Source organism: Acanthochromis polyacanthus, chromosome 16, assembly GCF_021347895.1.
Source record: "Acanthochromis polyacanthus isolate Apoly-LR-REF ecotype Palm Island chromosome 16, KAUST_Apoly_ChrSc, whole genome shotgun sequence".
Lineage (NCBI taxonomy): Eukaryota > Metazoa > Chordata > Actinopteri > Pomacentridae > Acanthochromis > Acanthochromis polyacanthus.
The window spans coordinates 33,213,525-33,231,969 of NC_067128.1; the positions used below are offsets into that span (position 1 = coordinate 33,213,525).

Genomic DNA, 18,445 nt, shown 5'->3' on the forward strand with positions numbered 1-18,445 from the left:
TGAAAATCTGAAGAAAAAAAAATTTTCACAGTAAAACTTCTGATGTTCATATTTTCAACATTTTTGGGAAACTTTTGAATATTTTTTTGGTGGGAAAAAAAAGAAATGCTAAAACTGTTTCTTTCAGAACATTCACACAAAAAAATCAATCAAGATTCTGCAAAATTCGCTGGATTTTGGTTGATTTTTATGTGAATGTTCTTAAAGAAAATATAAGTTTTACTGATATATATGTAATCACTTTAGATATTTTTAGGATTTTTTGGAAGATTTTCACTCATTTTTTTGAAAATATTTCCAAGAATTTTCTTGCCAAATTTGGGGATTTTATAAAAATTTAAGGGAAATGTTTAAGGAATTATTGGAATTTTCTTCCTGAAGGTTTTGTAAGTTTTCAGAAATGTGGGGGGGGGGGTTTTTTCTGAATTTTTGGATTTTTTTCAGACAAGGAAACTATATTTTTTGGTGCCTGTAAATGCAGACAACAGGAGGGTTAACATCTCAAATTAGGTTACATGAAAGTGAGAATATATTTTTGAGAGAAAAACTACTTCTTTTTTTTAGCATATCTGGCTTATTTTAAGACACTTAAGCTTGACAATCCTGGTAAAATAAGTTCCCCAGCTAATTTTAAGATCTCAATATTCTAAATATCACATCTTATTTCAAGAAATCTGACCAAGACGTTTTTCATTTGTTCTATTGGCAGATTTTTTCACTTAGTTCAAAGTAAAAGTTCCTACAAGTAAGTCTTTTTTTCTTGTTTTGAGAGGGGCATTTTTTCCAGTGATAACATTGGTAGATGTACAACAAGTCACATAACTGTGAGAAAAGAAAGAAACATGGATGTGGACAACAGTCGCCACTTAAAGCTGAAATCCAATCACTCCAGAGGAACATTTAGCTGTTGACGCAGCTGGTTTCATCTGACTACACGGGCTGTTTGGAGGGCTTTTCTACGGTAATGTTATCACACCGACATGTTATACTGTGGGAACCTGCAGCAGCCTTAAACCTCGTCCAAGGAAACCAGGACATCTTCTGTTCCTGGGGGGAAGAAGGCGGCTACTGTGACCACCTTTCAACATACGTTTTCAGGAATATGAAGACAGAAAGCAGTGATTCATTACTTTGAGGTCTTATGAATGTCATTTGCAACGAGCCACACTGTGCTTCACAACAAAGGTGCTTTTTTTTTTTTAACAATCACAAATTGAATAAGAACGCGCATGACCGACATTACCGGCTCCTGAGACGCCAGCTCAGTTAATGGGAAATTACATTAGGATGGTAAAACACCAACAACATCTTAGCTTGAGAGGCACACAAATGACAGAGGAAAACGGAAAAACCAAAGCGTGCATTTATTTCCATACATTAAGCAGAGGATTATCCTGAATTAAGAAGGTGGCACGTTGCAAACTCCATCTAAGCTCTTGATTTTTGCCTCCGTGCCACCGTGAACTCTGATTTGGATAAAGCTTGGGTGGTCATGAATGAAAGAATGATACGTGATATAGCCTAAACATATTTCCCTGCCCTTGCTCTTTTGCTGGAAAAACTTGTCAGAACTTGAGCGTAGCCCTGAGGAGGCGGGGCAGCATTTTAAGAGCAGGATAAAGCATGCCGACTCTGGCACTGTCTGAATCTGATATCTGTCTGCTGTTTCAAGCTACGTTACACATGCTTTGGTTTGTATCCGAGGCAGAAACACGATGGCATCTGATGTATTCCAGTCAAAGAAATCATGCTGGCAATTCATGTTGTTACTAAAACAATCCACCGTATTCTTGGCTTCAAATTAGACAGCTGTGATTTGTGAGGTCGTCACATTGGAGCTGCAGGAGTTTTATCTGACGCAGACATAAAAATAAGCTTTATATTTTCAGTGAAGAGCTCCACACCCTCAGAAATTCCTCCACTTTGACTCCTTTTCAGATCAATCCTCATTGTAAGCTCTTGACGGACGCGGCAGAAAAAAGAAGTGCGGTGAACTTTTGCCCAAACGCTCCTACATCTAAGCAAACAACGCCGCATTGTTGCTAGGCTCACTTTGATATGTTTAACACGTGTCAGCTTTCAGTGATTGAGCTGCTATTACAAGAAATTCAAGTAGCAAACCTAACGGATTGGGTTTGACGTCAGATAAAACGCTGGCGTCCGACCAGCTGGATGGAACCCTTCCTTTCGAGATTAATAATTTAAAAAAGCAAAAAACTGCAAACTCACGCAGAATTCTAATTGCTGGCATCTCTGCTTTGGGAATTAACATTAATAACGTGAGCTAGACAAAGGGGATAGAGGCGAGCATGGGCTGAAACATGAATCCCTCCCGGCCTATAAAACCCCCTCCCACACTCACGAGCCAACATTTGTGGTTACGGACTCCCCCACACTCAGGACAGACCCACATGCTCCCTTTGTTTGAACCCCACCACGGCTACACTCTTTCCACGTCTCACGGCGAAGGCACAGAAGTGATTAATTTTGATGCTCATTGTCATGGTAACCTGCCTCATTTCTCTCTGTCTGGCAGGAGAACAGTCACTTTCTAACTTAGTGAACTACGACCAGAGTTTGCTCTGTGAGCGCAGAAAATCAAAAAAAAATAAGCAAGGCTATCAATTAAAAACAAAACTACAACAAGCGAGAACAATTAGGTGACTCAAACCCTTCAAAACCAAGAGCGTATAAATGTAGCCTCTATAATGTTGATATAGTGTAAAAAAGCAGGAGGACATTATCCAAATAACAGGCTCTCAACCAGGAAGGACTAGTTCCCTAAATTTCAATGTACTGAAAAAATGCCCCTCTCAAAACAAGAAAAAAAAATTATTTCAAGGAACTTTTACCTTGAACTAAGTGAATAAATCTGCCAATAGAACAAGTGAAAATGGTTTGGTCAGATTTCTTGAAATAAGATGTGATATTTAGAATATTGAGATATTAAAATTAGCTGGGGAAATTTATTTTAAGCTCTGTTTTACCAGGATTGTCAAGCTTAGGTGTCTTAACCCTCCTGTTGTCCTCGTTTACGGCACCAAAAAATGTTGTTCCCTTGTCTGAAAAAAAATCTGCAAAAAATCTGCAAAAAATTCTCCAAATTTGTAAAATCTTCAGGAAGAAAATTCCTTAAAAATTTCCCCTAAAAGTTTATTTTAAAAAAAAATCTGAAATTTGGCAAGAAATAAAAATTAAAAAATTTAAAAGTTGTAAATTTAAAAAAAAAAAGATTAATAATCTTTCCAAAAAAATCTTAAAACTATCTAAAGTGATTCCATATATATCAGTAAAAGTTCTAATATTTTCTTAAAGAACATTTTTTATAATATTTCTTTATTCCACCAAAAATGTTTTAAAAATTGGAAGTTTTCAACTGTGAAAATATATGTTATTTTCCACATTTTTACACTTTAAACCAGGTCGATTTGACCCGCAGGACGACACGAGGGTTAAACTTATTTTGAGTTTTCTTGTAAAATTCAACTCATAAACAAGATAATTGAAGATTGCTTCACTTAACAAGATATTTAAGATGCATTGTCTTAAAACAAGTCCCTCCATCTTGCTGAAATGTCTCGTTAGGTGAATTTATCTTAAATGAAGTGGATGAGACATTTTGACTAAAATAACGAAATAGACGTGGTAAGATTTGGAGTTTTTGCAGTGTAAATGTGGTATTATATTTCCTAAGGTAAACCATTCATCACAGGACAGATTTACTGCGTTATTTTCCGCTCATTCGCATGTAAAAGTAACACTGCCATACTTGTGTGTGAACTACCATCACAGGTGGCTGTGATTATAAGTCTCGCCTCTTTAACAGCCCTAGAAGGAAACTATCTGCATCAGAAGTAGCACAGCTTGTACTGAGCTCTCAAGTGTGCGGCTGCAACAGAGTTCAGATCGGACCCAAAATATAATTTCATAGGTCACCTAGTTCTAGTTATAGAAGCACAAGAATTCCACACATCAAGGCTGGTTCCTCTGGAGGCGGGCTGCTCTGTGGAGATAAGCCCGAGCTGCAAAACCAGTGACTGGGGATGGACTTTGAAAACGCTCAGCCCACGTAATAACCACACAGCTTTAAATGGATGGAGGCTGTTGTAGCAACACGTTAAGCTTCACACTGAGCTCCAACAATGGAGCTCAGATTTTATACTTAATAATTACAGCGTTAAACCGCGGCTAATATAAGGTGACGCTGCGCAACATCTGCTGCGATTGTGATGTTTAATTGCAGATCCAGCTCACACCATCGAGCATGCCATGAAGTCTTTTTCATCGCCAATTAACTGCATAATAAGTGAAAAGGCTTTCCACCGAGGATCCATTACTCACCGAGGAGTCTGAAGTCTGTCAGCCTGAAGCGCGTTAATGAAAAATCTACCACCGCTGAGTGGCTGCGGCTGGAAGCAGGGTGGACTGCACTTTAACCTCTGAACAATCACAAAGGTCAGGAGTCAGCGCCTTAGAAAGGGACCGGCAGCGTGCACTCATCGTGTAGGTGTCTAAAACTCATCGCAATGTGCACGTTGGCTGGTTTTTATGGGTAAACTGAAAAGGTAGTGGTAGAAGAAAGGAAAAAACATGACAGAAACCGAATCACGTTGCATAGAACGAGCTATCACCTACACCTGGTGTAACACTCCTGTTGTCCTCATTTCACGGGGCCAAAATAGTTTCCTTGTCTGAAAAAAAAAAAATCAAAAACTTCAGCAAAAAAAAAAAAATCCACAAATTCCTGAAAATTTGCAAAAATTTCAGGAACAAAATTCCAACAATTCTTAAAAATGTCCCTTAAAAATTTTATTTCAAAAAGAATCCCCAAATTTGGCAGAAAATTCTTGGAACTATTGTCAAAAATTGAGTAAAATCTTCCAAAAAATGAGCAAAAATCTTTCCAAAAAATGAGCAAAATCTTCCAAAAAATGAGTAAAAATCTCCAAAATGTCCTAAAAATATCTAAAGTGATTTTATTTATATATCAGTAAAATTTCTTAATATTTCTTTAGAACATTCGCATAAAAATCAACCAAAATCAGCGAAATTCGCTGGATTTTGTTGATTTTTATGCAAATGTCTTAAGAAACATTTTAAAATTTCTTTTTTTCCAGCAAAAAATGTTCAAGAGATCTCCCAAAAATGTAAAAACGTCAAACATCAGAAGTTTCAACTGTGAAAATGTGTGATTTCTCCTACATTTTCAAACTTTAAAACGCTTCAATTTTGACCCACAGGACGACACGAGGGTAAGGAAATATGCTGCGAGTGTTTGTTCCTAAATGATGCCAGTTTGACATCCCTGCTAAAAACAATGCATATAATGGGTTTTCCTTTCTGAAACACCACCTCTGCTGTTTCCCCAAGGGCTTATTTCACAAACATGTATGTGGTTTTTATTATGTTTGCAGTGGTGGTCTTTGTTCCAGGTCCTCAGCTATAAAGCACTTCAGGAAAAAAACTCTTTGATAGCAGGTCAGCGTGGAGTTCAAGGCTATGGTGTTACACGAGCCTGGATTTATGCACTGAGCTTTTCAGAAACAGCAACTATTAACAAGTTGGGCGAGGTTGGCCAGCGTGACCACAAATCAAACAATCCTCAAATGTGAGGTTGGGTCTCAGGCGTGGCCAACATGGCTGCCTCGGCCCAGCTGTCCCAGTAGCCAGAAACAAGTGCGAGCCGGGCCAGACTGGGGGCAGGGTGTGGCATGGCAGGGGTGCCATGGCGACAAAGCAGGAGAAGAGATGCTAAATGAAGCCATTGCTGGCAAGATGAAGCAGACCGCACAAAGAATATGGCACATTCAAACAGTCCATACAGGCCTATTGTTGTGCGGGCCGGCAGAGTGCTGCAGGTCCACGTTTATTCCCACAGGATCCACCAGAGAGGAAAAGAGAGTTTCATGTCCAGAACAGGAGGCTGCTGACAGCCTTAGCAGGAAAAGATGCTATTGATACCGAGCTTACAAGTAACCCTTCCTCCCAAGCATACACTTCATAGGTTCTTCCCCTTTCTGGTCGTTCCAATAGTTGAGGTTTTAATATCTAAAGGTGGACCGATGCCTTCTCCAGTCACCGACCTCCACTTTGAACGACTGCAGAGTCAGTAGGCCTTCTTAAAACCCACTTTTATAGACTTGCTTTTATGTGAAGTTTACTGTTAGGTTTTATGTAGTTCTAGTGTTTATTCTGTATTTATGTCCTGTCTATTTTACATGTTCTCTTCTTGTTTTAATTTTAATTGTAGCTGTCTGGTTCTTTGGCGTTTGTCTCTTTTTTGTCATTTTGTGTCTCACTTTTGTCATTTTATGTCCCATTTTTGTCATTTTTGTGTCTCTTTTCTGTCATTTTGTCTAATTTTTACCATTTTGGTGTGTCATTTTTGTCATTTTGTGTCTTATTTTTGTCATTTTGTGTCTCATTTTTGACATTTTTGTCTTTTATTTTTGTCATTTTATGTCTCGTTTCTGTCATTTTATGTCTCATTTTTTGTCATTTTGTGTCTCATTTTTGTCATTTTGTTTCACGTTTTCTCATTTTGTGTCTCATTTTTGTCATTGTGTCTCATTTTGTCAGTTATTGTCTTATTTTTGTCATTTTGTGTCTCCTTTTGTCATTGTGTCTCATTTTGTCATTTGTGTCTCTTTTTTGGTCATTTTATGTCTTATTTTTGTCATTTTGTGGTCTCGTTTCTGTCATTTTGTCTTAATTTTTTACCATTTGTGTGTCATTTTTTGTCATTGTGTCTCATTTTGTCAGTTATTGTCTTATTTTTGTCATTTTGTGTCTCCTTTTGTCATTGTGTCTCATTTTTGTCATTTTGTGTCTCATTTCTGTCATTTTGTCTCGTTTTTGTCATTTTGTGAGTCATTTTTTGTTTTTCTTACCAAATTTCAGTTTGTTCATAAAGTTTTACAAAAACATGGTTGCTTACATGTGAAAAATTTTCAGAATAAAGGAAAAAACTGGAGTTGTGGTTATTTATTGGTTACTATGCTGTGATTTTACTTTTCCGGCCCACTTCATTTTCTTAACAACGCTTTGGTTCAACTCCTCTGGCTTTTTAATGTGCTTTATAAATGTGACTTTGATGGCAAAATGACTAAAAGTATGCAAATCTCTACTGTCTCACGGTATTTCTGATTATGCCGCCCTGCCCTTTCACAGAAGCAGGACAGAAACTGAATCAAGATGTGACGCATGCAGCAGAAGACAATCGTTTAAATCAAGTCAAGTCACTTTGGTATGTATACAAACTGGATTTACTGCCTTGTTCTTTACCTCCTGTCACGTACTATGAAGCAGACTTGCACTAAATGCTTAACTTAACTAATTACAGACATCAACACACACCTTGTTTTACAGCAACACCATCATTTAACATCATCCGTCTCCCTAAAATAGCCCAGATACGAAAAAGAAAGCCGATATCCAACAGACACCCTTAAATAAGGACGAAACACTTTCATTATTCTTCCTGGGGAAACAGTCATTAGAGGCCTGAGGTCCAACACCTGCCTCTGTACATTAATGCCACCACAACAAGCAGAAACCAGGCAGACATATGGCGGTCTGACGGGCTCAGCTGTGTTACAGCCACTCCTAAACAACATCCACCGATGAAAAAATGATTAGTCTGCACCTCCCCCTGTGCTGTCGTGGGTGTCGTTTACTCTTTCACTCTGTAGTATTTAACCCTCCTGTTGTCGTCATTTACAGGTACCAAAAATATTGTTTCCTTTTCTGAAAAAAAATCCAAAAGTTCTGCAAAAAAAATCCACCAAATTTCTGAAAATTTGCAAAATCTTAAATAAAAATTCCAATAATTCCTTAAAAGGTTTCTTTAAAAAAATCCTCCAAATTTGGCAAGAAAATTCTTGTAAATATTTTCTAAAATGAGTAAAAATCTTTTAAAAAATCCGAAAAATATCCGAAGTGATTACATATATATCAGTAAAACTTCTGATATTTAATCCTCCTGTTGGCTTTATTTACAAGTACCAAAAATATTGTTTACTTGTCTCAAAAAAATCCAAAAAATTCCCCAAATTTCTGAAAATTTGCAAAACCTTCAGGAAGAAAATTCCAGTAATTCCTTAAAAGTTTTATTTTAGTAAAATCCCCCAATATTGGCAAAAAATTCTTGGAAATGTTTATAAAAATGAGTAAAATCTTCCACAAAATCCTAAAAATATCGAAAGTATTACATGTATATCTTAAGAACATTCACAAAAAAATCAAACCAAGATTCAGCAAAATTTGCTGGATTTTGGTTGATTTTTTTTGTGAATGTTCTTAAAGAAAATATTAGAAGTTTTACTGATATAACTTCTAATATTTTCTTTAAGAACATTCACAAAAAAAAATCAACCAAAATCCAGCAAATTTTGCTGAATCTTGGTTGATTTTTTTGTGAATGTTCTTAAGAAACATTTTTAACATTTTTTTTCCACCAAAAAATGTTCAAAGATTTCCCAAAAATGTTGAAAATGTGGACATCAGAAGTTGCACTGTCAAAATATATTTTTTTCTCCACATTTTCAAACTAAAATTAGTCAATTTTGATCCGCAGGACGACACGAGAGTTAATGGAAGCTGCTGCACCGCCAGTCCTGAGAAACTTAACACTCAGTTCATTAACCCAGTTCCCCAGCTGTTGGTGTCGCTGACAGGAAGAGGGGCAGATGCAATACAGCACCACTGTTTATGGACCGGCATGTTTGATGCTAATGGACCATCTACACAGTGGAACAACTAGACTTAGATAAGTCTGATTTGGATTCCCTCACTTGAGCATCGCTCGTGCTCGGCCTGATGTCAGACTTCAGAACTGTCACCAATGAGGAAACGTCATTATGGAGCTGCTTATATCGCCTGCAGCCGACCCGTTTGCTTGTGCTCCCACCGTCACTGCCAACTGAAACTGAGTCACAACATTCTGTTTCCACCAGCACCACGGAGCATGTTTCTGTCTGTGACAACAGCAGGATGGCGTGAAACATCAACAATTGGCCGGTGCCAACCAAACAACACAGCGCTGACTGGAGCCGAAGGCAGAAGCAACACCACAGCGGATCACACATTACAACGTGGTAAAACACAGGCGCTGCAAACGTTGGTTAAAAGGTAAAATGTGTCACAACGTACCAGATTAAAGGAAGCTCACGAGAAGGTAGGGACCCGAACCGGGGGTCTTCTAGCTGCAAGGTGAAAGTTACTGTGCAGCCCCCATGTAACAATATCTGTCAAAATCAAATTAATCAAAACAGCCCAAAGAGTGACCAAAGTGCTTCACAGAGAAAACAAGAGAATAGCATAAAAACAATGCAATAAGCTATAACATACACATCAGTAAAATCTACACTAAAATATACATCTAAAAGTTTGTAGATGAGTAAAATGTTTCCATGCAGTCAGGTATTAAAAGTCATTTTAAACGGAAAGGTTTTGAGTTTGATTTAGAAGGATCCAGGTCAGTGGTGGAGCTTCTTCCAGAGCCTTGGTGCATCCACAAAAAACACCCGGTCACCCGTGTTTGTATTCTGACTTTGGTACTCCAAACAGCTCCATCACATTCTAATCAAAAGAATCAGAATGTGGTTGTTGTTGCAAATCATTCAGCTCTAGTGTTTCTGATTGATAAGAGGTGACTTGCATTGCTGCTAATGGCAACTACTAAACAACATGAGGCAATGAGCTCATCAAGGTAAAACGTCTGCTCTGGTTACTCATCAACAGGTAAGATGACACAATCAGCTTTAGTGTGATGGTCCAATAAACACGCTGTCTGTCTTACACGGGCTTGTATGAGGATTCACCATTAAAAACAATAAATATTAAAACAGGCACACAGGAGGGCGTGTTGAAACATGAGAACACTTTCTCATTACGCAGCAAACTAATTTATGGTTTAACCCTCCGCTCGTCTTCATTTACAGGCACCAAAAAATATTGTTTCCTTGTCTGAAAAAAAACCAAAAAATCAGCAAAAATATCCCAAATTTGTCAAGAAAAATTCTTCTAATTTTTTTTAAAAAATGAGTAAAAATCTTCCAAAAAAAATCCTAAAAATATCTAAAGTGATATTTTCCCCCCACATTTTCCAACTTTAAATTTGCAGACCCTTCAGGAAGAAAATTCCAATAATACCTTAAAAGTTTTTGTTTTTTAAAAATCCCCCAAATTTGGCAAGAAAATGTTTCTAGATATTTTTTAAAAATGAGTAAAAATCTTCCCCCAAAAAATCTTACAAATATCTAAAGCAATATTTTTCCCCCACATTTTCAAATTTTAAATTTGCAGACCCTTCAGGAAGAAAATTCCAATAATCCCTTAAAAGCTTCCATTACAAGTTGTATTTTTTTTTAAAAAAATCCTATAAATTTAGCAAGAAAATTCTTGGAAATATTTTCAAAAAATAAGTAAAAATCTTCCAAAAAAATTCTAAAAATATCGAAAGTGATTACATATAGATCAGTAAAATTTCTACTATTTTCTTTAAGAACAATCACAAAAAAATAAACCAAAATCCAGCAAATTTTGCTGGATTTTGGTTGATTTTTTGTGATTGTTCTAAAAGAAACATTTTTTAAACATTTCTTTTTATTGAAGGATTTCCCAAAAATGTTGAAAATACATTATTTTTTCCCACATTTTCAAACTTTAAAACGGGTCTATTTTGACCTGCAGGACGACACGGGGGTTGATTAGACTCTACATGCAACCAGCTGCAAATCCAGCAGCAGCCATGCAGACGGTGATGTATCCGTGATAAGTTAATACCACTAAACAATATCGCAGCCTGTGGATACATGTTGGTCAGGCTCTAATGGAGAGGGTTTGGCGTTTGGGGTAAAAACATGCAGTTAACACCAGCCAATCATCCGCAGTGTGCACCTATTCAGAAAAACAACACACGCAATTCAAGCGTCAGGGCCTGTCGATGCCGATCCGTAAGCAGGCAACTCCCTGTCTGAGCATTAAGGCTGTGGACAAAATAACAGCGTGGTACATCATGTAAAGGCCTCTCCGGTGTTTACAGTGAAAACACGGCTGCAGATCGCGCCGCAGCGGTAAGCCCTCTCACAAGGCAGGAGCCCATTGCAAGCACAAGCAGGCCCCCTCTGTGATTTAGAGGGCTTTAATGCTCGGGAATGTAAGCCTTTTCTGATAAGCCTCCCACTATAGTGATTACACCACTATAATCTCTGCGCTGCGCCCTGATTGACCTGTAACTTTCATGACTTTCAAAAGTGAGCGACTCCACCGGGCACAAGCGAACGTTAGCTCAGGACAGGTGAAGCATCACGCGGCTCAAAGCACCTTTTAGAAAGAGGAATGTGGCTCTTTGTGTCATTAAGTGGTCCGAGACGCTGTGTATGGCCTCAATCAATCAAACATTCAATCAAGCATGAGAGTGATGTAGTCCTGGGGAGAGATGTTTGCATTTCACGTGCATGTTTAACAAGTCATATCTCAATCCACTCAGAGCGAGTTAAAGGCTATCAAGCATTTGTGTGTCTGAAGATTAGAGCCTCTGATAAACTGGTTCACTCAAGACCACTGACGGGTTTACGTTCCAACTCAGTCAGTGCAAATCCAGCTCCTTATCAATCAGATTAACCCTCGTGTCGTCCTGCTGGTCAAAATTGACCCAGTTTAAAGTTTGAAAATGTGGGAAAAATGTGAAACTTCTGATGTCCACGTTTTTAACATTTTTGGGAAATTTCTGGATATTTCTTTAAGAACATTCATATAAAAATTAACCAAAATCCAGCGAATTTCGCTGGATTTTGGTTGATTTTTATATGAATGTTCTTAAAGAAAACATTAGAAGTTTTACTGATATATTTGTAATCACTTTAGACATTTTAAGGATTTTTTTGGAAGATTTTTACTATTTTTTTTAAATATTGACAAGAATTGTCTTGCTGATTTTGGGGGATTTTTAAAAAAAATAAAACTATTAAGGAATTATTGGAATTTTCTTCGTGAAAGTTTTGCAAATTTTCCAAAATTTGAGGAATTTTTTTGATTAATTTTTGGATTTTTTTCAGACAAGGAAACAATATTTTTTGGTGCCTATAAATGAAGACGAGCGGAGGGTTAAACCATAAATCAGTCTGATGCTGTTCGTAATGAGAAGGTGTTTTCATGCTTAGACACGCTGTCCTGTGTGCTTAAATGTTTTAATATTTATTGTTTTTTTTACGGTGAATCCTCATACAAGCCCATGTAAAGCAGAGAGTGTGTTTATTGGACCATCATACCTTTTTTCAGACAAGGAAACAATATTTTTTTGGTGCCCGTAAATGAAGACAACAGGATGGTTAAAGGGCTCCTAATCAAAAATGTTTGTTTTTGTGATGCAAAAAGTGAACATCATCACCAAACCTGCCTTACAAACTATTAAATATTGACATGTGCATCATCAAACAAGCAGTTTTGACCTAAATATGCCACAGAAACTGGGTCAAGTAATTAAATATTTGCCAAAATTACCAGCTACAATCTCACTTATTCATTTAAACATAATCTCACATCTAATTTTGGTCAGACTGCACTGCATGTACTCGTTAAGGTGTCATCCAGACTCAGGCTGAACATTTAGTCGATGTCAAATTGCATTTTAGCAAATTAGGAGCATTTTTTAATTACTATTACTTCATTTAACTGAACTGCAGAATGTGCAAACACTTACATGCTCATCTGAAGCCACAAAAGCCCGACCAGTTTTACGCAAAGGTGCAATTGAATTTACTATTTCTTTGACTATAAATACTTTATCTATTTGACTTAACACAGCTTTTGTGATCATTTTAAACTTTCTTTGTCATTTAAAAGATCTGAAAATACATACTGGAGCATTTTTAAGTTCTTATTTCTGCATCAGACTACAGCAAAGTCGATATTTTGACGGCATCACGAGTTATAAAGCTCCGCCACAAGGAAAATCTATTACACAGAGTGTGCCAAACTGAAACCTGACTATAAATCATATCACGAATCACAACACATGTCACAAGTGAGGCTTTATTTTCTAACATTAGCCCCATATTCTTTCAAATACACGAACAGCACAGCCTTGTGCACATTCAACCCTTCTGCAATATCACTTTTTCAAGAATATTAGTATAGGAGAATGTAATAAAAATCACAATTAATGACTGTAATGACTGTTTCAACTCTTTCTCACTTAGCTGGTAGATCTGTGTGACTCTCAGGGACATGGAGGTTTGTAGACCTCAGTCTGGACTTTGCAAAAGTAGCTTTTAAGCTAACATGTCAGTCACACAAAACCAAAACAGTTTGTAAAATAGATGCAAATACCGACCCCAGGCTGCTATCTGCTCCGGGTTCGGTCACTGCAGATGAATAAAGTCCAAACTAGTCAGCAGTTTTGTGGAAAAATACTCAGGCAACTCAACAAAAACAGCGAGAATAAACCCTCTGTCGATAGTGACGGCTGTGTGTTGACTGGCCACACCGGTCCGGAGGTCACCACCGACACCGCAGCTCAGCGGCCCCGGTGCGGATACCTCCGTCGGGTATTGTTACCGGGAAAGTTTGTGTCGCTGTGACGGTAACGCACCTACCTCGTCCCGTTGAGCATTCCCTCCGGTAACCGTGTCCGCAACTTCATCTGGGGAGAAAAGTGAAGCAGCAGAAAACACCGTCCGTAGATGATTCAACCGACTGGTTGGTCCAGGGCGGCTCGTGAGGTCATCGACTTACTCGAGCAGGTAATGCGCATGCGTGGTTGTGAGCGACGCCGGTGCTTTATGGGAGTTGTAGTCCAGGAGGTAAACAGTGCGTTTCACACTAACCCCAGAAATACCAGCGTCAGATTTAATGTGCGTGTGACCAGAACTGACTGTACATGCTTTCAGGATGTAAGTATTTCAGTTTAGATGGCTTATGTTTGAAAATTTAGCTTGTAAAGATTTATTTAAAAGTTACACAGTAGTCTTTAAGGTAAACAAATGTCAAAACACTCAAAAATACTCCTATAAATAGTCCTCATCATTAATTTTCTGGACTTTAACCGGTTAAAGTTCCCATGTGGTGAAAATATATTTTTGTATTGTGCTTTGTGGTTGCTATTACAACAGCTACAGTTGAGAAAGAGAAATATAAAAATAAAAATGAATGAATGAGTGAAATATATATATAGTATATAAAACGGTATATGTAAACAGTGCAGATGGATTGTCATGGGTGTTGTAAAGTGAGCAGAGAAGGATATATACACTGTGCAAAAAATAGGCAAAAATTAAAAACAGATTAATGGTCCTAATTGTCCTGATAGCAGTCTCTGTTGTTAGGAGGTTCTGGTTATAAACGTGGAAGTGCAAACTAAAAGCTAAGCGTAAGAAGATGCATATATCAGTATACATTCTTTAAGGCCTCCCATAGTTTCCCAGCTTTACAAACGAGTGACAATTTGACCTCAGTGCTATGCATCACCACAAACCATTAGTCGTCCAGCTCAAACTTTGTATAACCCCAACCCCTCACTGCCTGCTGTTTGCCAGGTGAAGCATTCAGAAAGGACAGCTGCTTTCAGGGAAAAGTTCACCAAATGTTCTGCTGCTGGTTGTAAGAGTGAACACCTGGTTGTAAGAGTGAACACAAGGGTCTTCATGCACTGCCAGCATCTGAGAAACTTAGCATCCAGTGAATTATTTTTTATATTGATGGCAATGTCATCCCAATAACAGGAAATCCACGGTGTTAGCACGTTGTGTGAGCTTTGATTATATGATCATAGGTCGGAATTCTGTGGAAACGGGGCAAGGAGTGTTTGGGTTTCTGTGTTGTCATGTCACTAGCTGTGCTTTAGTTCTGTAGCTTTGACTGGAACTTGGCCGCCCTTTGGAGGCAGGTAACCTGGGAAGGTGATCACTGGCCTGTACAGAGAGTCTGTGGGAATATGGCTGGTCTGAGAGAACATGGCTCTTCAATTCAGTTCAGTTCAATTTTATTTATATAACGGCAATTACAATTCAAATTGTCTCGAGACCTTCATTAATTTTCTGAAAAGGAGCACAATATGTTAGTTAACTCACGTTTAAAGGGAGCAAGGGTAGCTTGTGCTCTAAGTTAAACTTTAAAGTTCACAAGCTGCTTTAGAGGCCACATTGAGGCTGAAACCATGTTGATAACTGATTACTCCATTGGTTGACATTTCAGAAGCAATTATTTTTTGAAGATTATCAAGGAGCCGAAGCAAAAAACAAGCTCGTTCCAGTCTTTTAAATGCAAAAGATTTATGATTCTCCGTTTTAAAAGCCAGACGTTTGGCTAGAGCATTGGGAAATTTTCTGATATTTTACAGATGAAAACATTGATTTAACCGTCCTGTCGTCCTTCGGCTCAAATTGACCCATTTCAAAGTTTTAAAGATGTGGAAAATATAAATATGTATATATATATTCACAGTGAAAATGTCCACATTTTCAACATTTTTTTGGAAATTTTGAGCATTTTTTTGTGAAATAAACAGATTAAAAAAATGTTTAAGAACATTCAGAAAAAAATCAACCAAAATCCAGGAGATTTATATTTGAAAAAATAAAACTTTTGAGGAATTTTCTTGCCGTACCTTCCTGAAGATTTTGCAATTTTTTTTTTTTATAAATTTGGGGGAATTTTTTTTAGAATTTTTGGACTTTTTTCAGACAAGGCAACACCATTTTTTGGTCAGGACAACACAAGGGTTAAAACAAGCAACAGATTAATGAGTAAAGTTATCTGATGGATATTGAAACATTGATTGGCTGGCTGATGTAGGACTCTGTTGAAAGAAGCATTGAAGCATTGACCCTTGAAGCATTGATGATGGAAATTTGTAGCAGGTATTGTATCCTGAGGGTTGCTGGTCATCAAATGCTGCCAGAGCTTTAACCAAAAAGGAGTAGAATGTCTCCATCTGGTGACTAAACTTGTAGAAACATTCAGCCTTGGATAGGATTGTGTGCTATCATATGACCAATGTTTTATATTTACTACAGACCGGCCTGTAAATGTGTGTAAAATCATACAACTATCTGTACTGTCTGACTGGTGTTTTTATGCTCTAATTCTCTTCACCTTCCTCTTCTCTCTCAACAGAGTGGTGTCCGAGCTCCTCATAATCCTTCTCCAGACTCAGAACTCCCCCTCCTTCATCCCATCACCTACATACCAGTGAACTACGGCCCACTTAACAAACACCAGATTAAACTTGTCGTCAAGCCGAGCCCCGGCCTCTGCAGTAGCGGTGGTGTTGCTCTGCATGCACACTGGACATTAGCCAGGTCTCCACCCAGCTGCTTGTTAACTCTGACCTAAAAACCAGCAGAGCATCAGGAGACAAATTGGATGATGCACATGGTTTTAGCAGTGGCAGCATGGACACCTCTGGGCAGCGCCAGGTCGTGTGTTTACCATGGCAAGGGTCGCATTTTAGCATCGGCACAAAGCAGGGTGTTGGCAATTCTGGCCACTGCGAAAGTCTCACAGTAAGAGCAGAGTTGATGGGGGCAAAGGTGGCCTGAGGAAGTGGAAAACCAAGAATCCCTGAATACCAGATCATTGGTCATCCTGAGGACAATGAGGGAGGCTCTACCAAGTAAAATATGCAATAATACAGATGATGGTGATTATGTAAAAGGTTTATTCATTTGTTAGAAATTGGAACATAGGAAGTGGAATGTACTAGATGGCTCTGCAAAAAAAAAAAAAAACAGCCAACCAACCAATAAATCTATTTATTTCATAATGGTTCCTGCTGTCTCTGTGAACTCAGAGGATCAATGCTTCTTTCAACAGAGTTCTACATCAGCCAGCCAATCAACGAGTCATCCAACAAGCCAACCAACCTGCCAAACAACCAGTTAACTAACCAATCAACCAACCTGCCAACCAACTTTAGCAGAAATCTATTAATTTCATGACTCCTGCTGTCACTGTGAACTCAGAGGGTCAGTGTTTCTTTAACCAGAATCCAGCACTGCTTGTATTTGCCAGATTTTGCGATGTAATAACTCAACCGCTAACATGTCACCTACTGCAGACTTTAGCAGCTGTGTCCAATAAACATTATTTTTATGAAATAACCAAACTACAAAATAAATCTTTGCTGTTTAGTGACCTTAAACTTACTGTTAAGGTGTAGCATTACACACCAAGACATTTCCCTAAAGGCCACCGCTGCTCGTAAATGATCTGGTTTAGGAAAGTTTCATCATCTGCACAGGACCTCAAATGTGCATAGAGTTAACTAATAAAACTACACCTGTACCCTATCTTTTGAGAAACAGTGCTTAAATGACTGTTGTTAATACAGTCTTTGTTTTAAACAGCTGTCAGTGACACTTTCACAAAACAGAAGGGCTCTGCTGAATATTATAAAATATTTTTTACTCTGGCAATTAAACCTGTTGCTATACACCACGGAGATCCCACTTACAACTAGGAAGGCTATTAGTACTGTTTTGTTGCCCTCTGGTGGCACAAGATGAACTCCATAATATGAGTCTTGCGTTGATGCTCACCCCTACTCTTGTACATCTTTTATCTACCGTTTTATTCTTGTTGGCTCTTCAGGAATGCAGGAACTCCTCCTGCACTGATTGTACCCACCAGTTTACAGATTCAGTCCAGGATCAGGGTGTAGTTGGTGGCAGCATCCTTCCTTCTAGTGACGGAACGGCTGAAGACAACACGGATTTGATTGACTGAGAAAAGTCACAACAGAACCTTGGTTGGATCAAAGCCGACTTGTGTAGCTAGCATGTGTAAAAACCACAACAGTGTGTCTGTATGTGGCGTGTATACTCAGCGCATGTATCAGATCTCATGTTCATTTCAATTCCTTACAGATAAAGATAATATTTGACATAATATTCTATACCATGAAGATGTAGTAATCCTACAGAAATAGATTTTGCTTTACACAACCTGTCCAAAAACAAAGTCGTCACTTGGATATAACTGAGCAAACAAGTAAGATCATTACTGCAGTGATGAATACGTTTCAGCTGCAACAACTTCTTTAACCCTATAGCTGATGCAGTGAGGAGCTTCTCATTTCTTAAACAACCATCCTGTGGTCATGGAAAGGATGTTAATCTGTCTCAGAAAGATCAAATTGTTGGCCTGCATCAAGCAAAGAAAACAACAGGAGATTTCTGAAGCTACGAAAATCAGTGTAAGAACCGTCCAACACATCATTAAGACCTCAGCCCCACTGAGAATCTTCAGGATGTTCTGGAGACGACTTTGTCCGACTCTCATCATCAATATAAGATCTTGATAAATTACTGCAACTCCGGACAGAAATAAATGCTGCGACATTGCAGAAGCTTTTCGAAATGTGTGTGGTTCAATGAAATATTAGTGTGAGACTTTTTATTTGGACAGTCAGTGTACAACTACACACGTGGACAAAATTGTTGGT

At 38.2% G+C, this 18,445-nt stretch overlaps 1 protein-coding gene across 2 annotated transcripts in view; it reads right to left on the reverse strand.

Annotated features, from left to right (window-relative positions):
• LOC110958946 (disheveled-associated activator of morphogenesis 1-like) overlaps positions 1-13,740 on the reverse strand; it is a 68,898-nt gene extending 55,158 nt beyond the window's left edge. Inside the window, exon 1 of one of the 2 annotated variants that reach the window (XM_051960611.1) lies at positions 13,599-13,740. The gene's annotated coding sequence lies outside the window, so the exon portion shown is untranslated. Of the gene's footprint in view, positions 1-13,594 lie in introns of both variants that reach the window. The other variant, XM_051960612.1, reaches the window with a different exon arrangement.
• Positions 13,741-18,445: the final 4,705 nt, after the last annotated feature.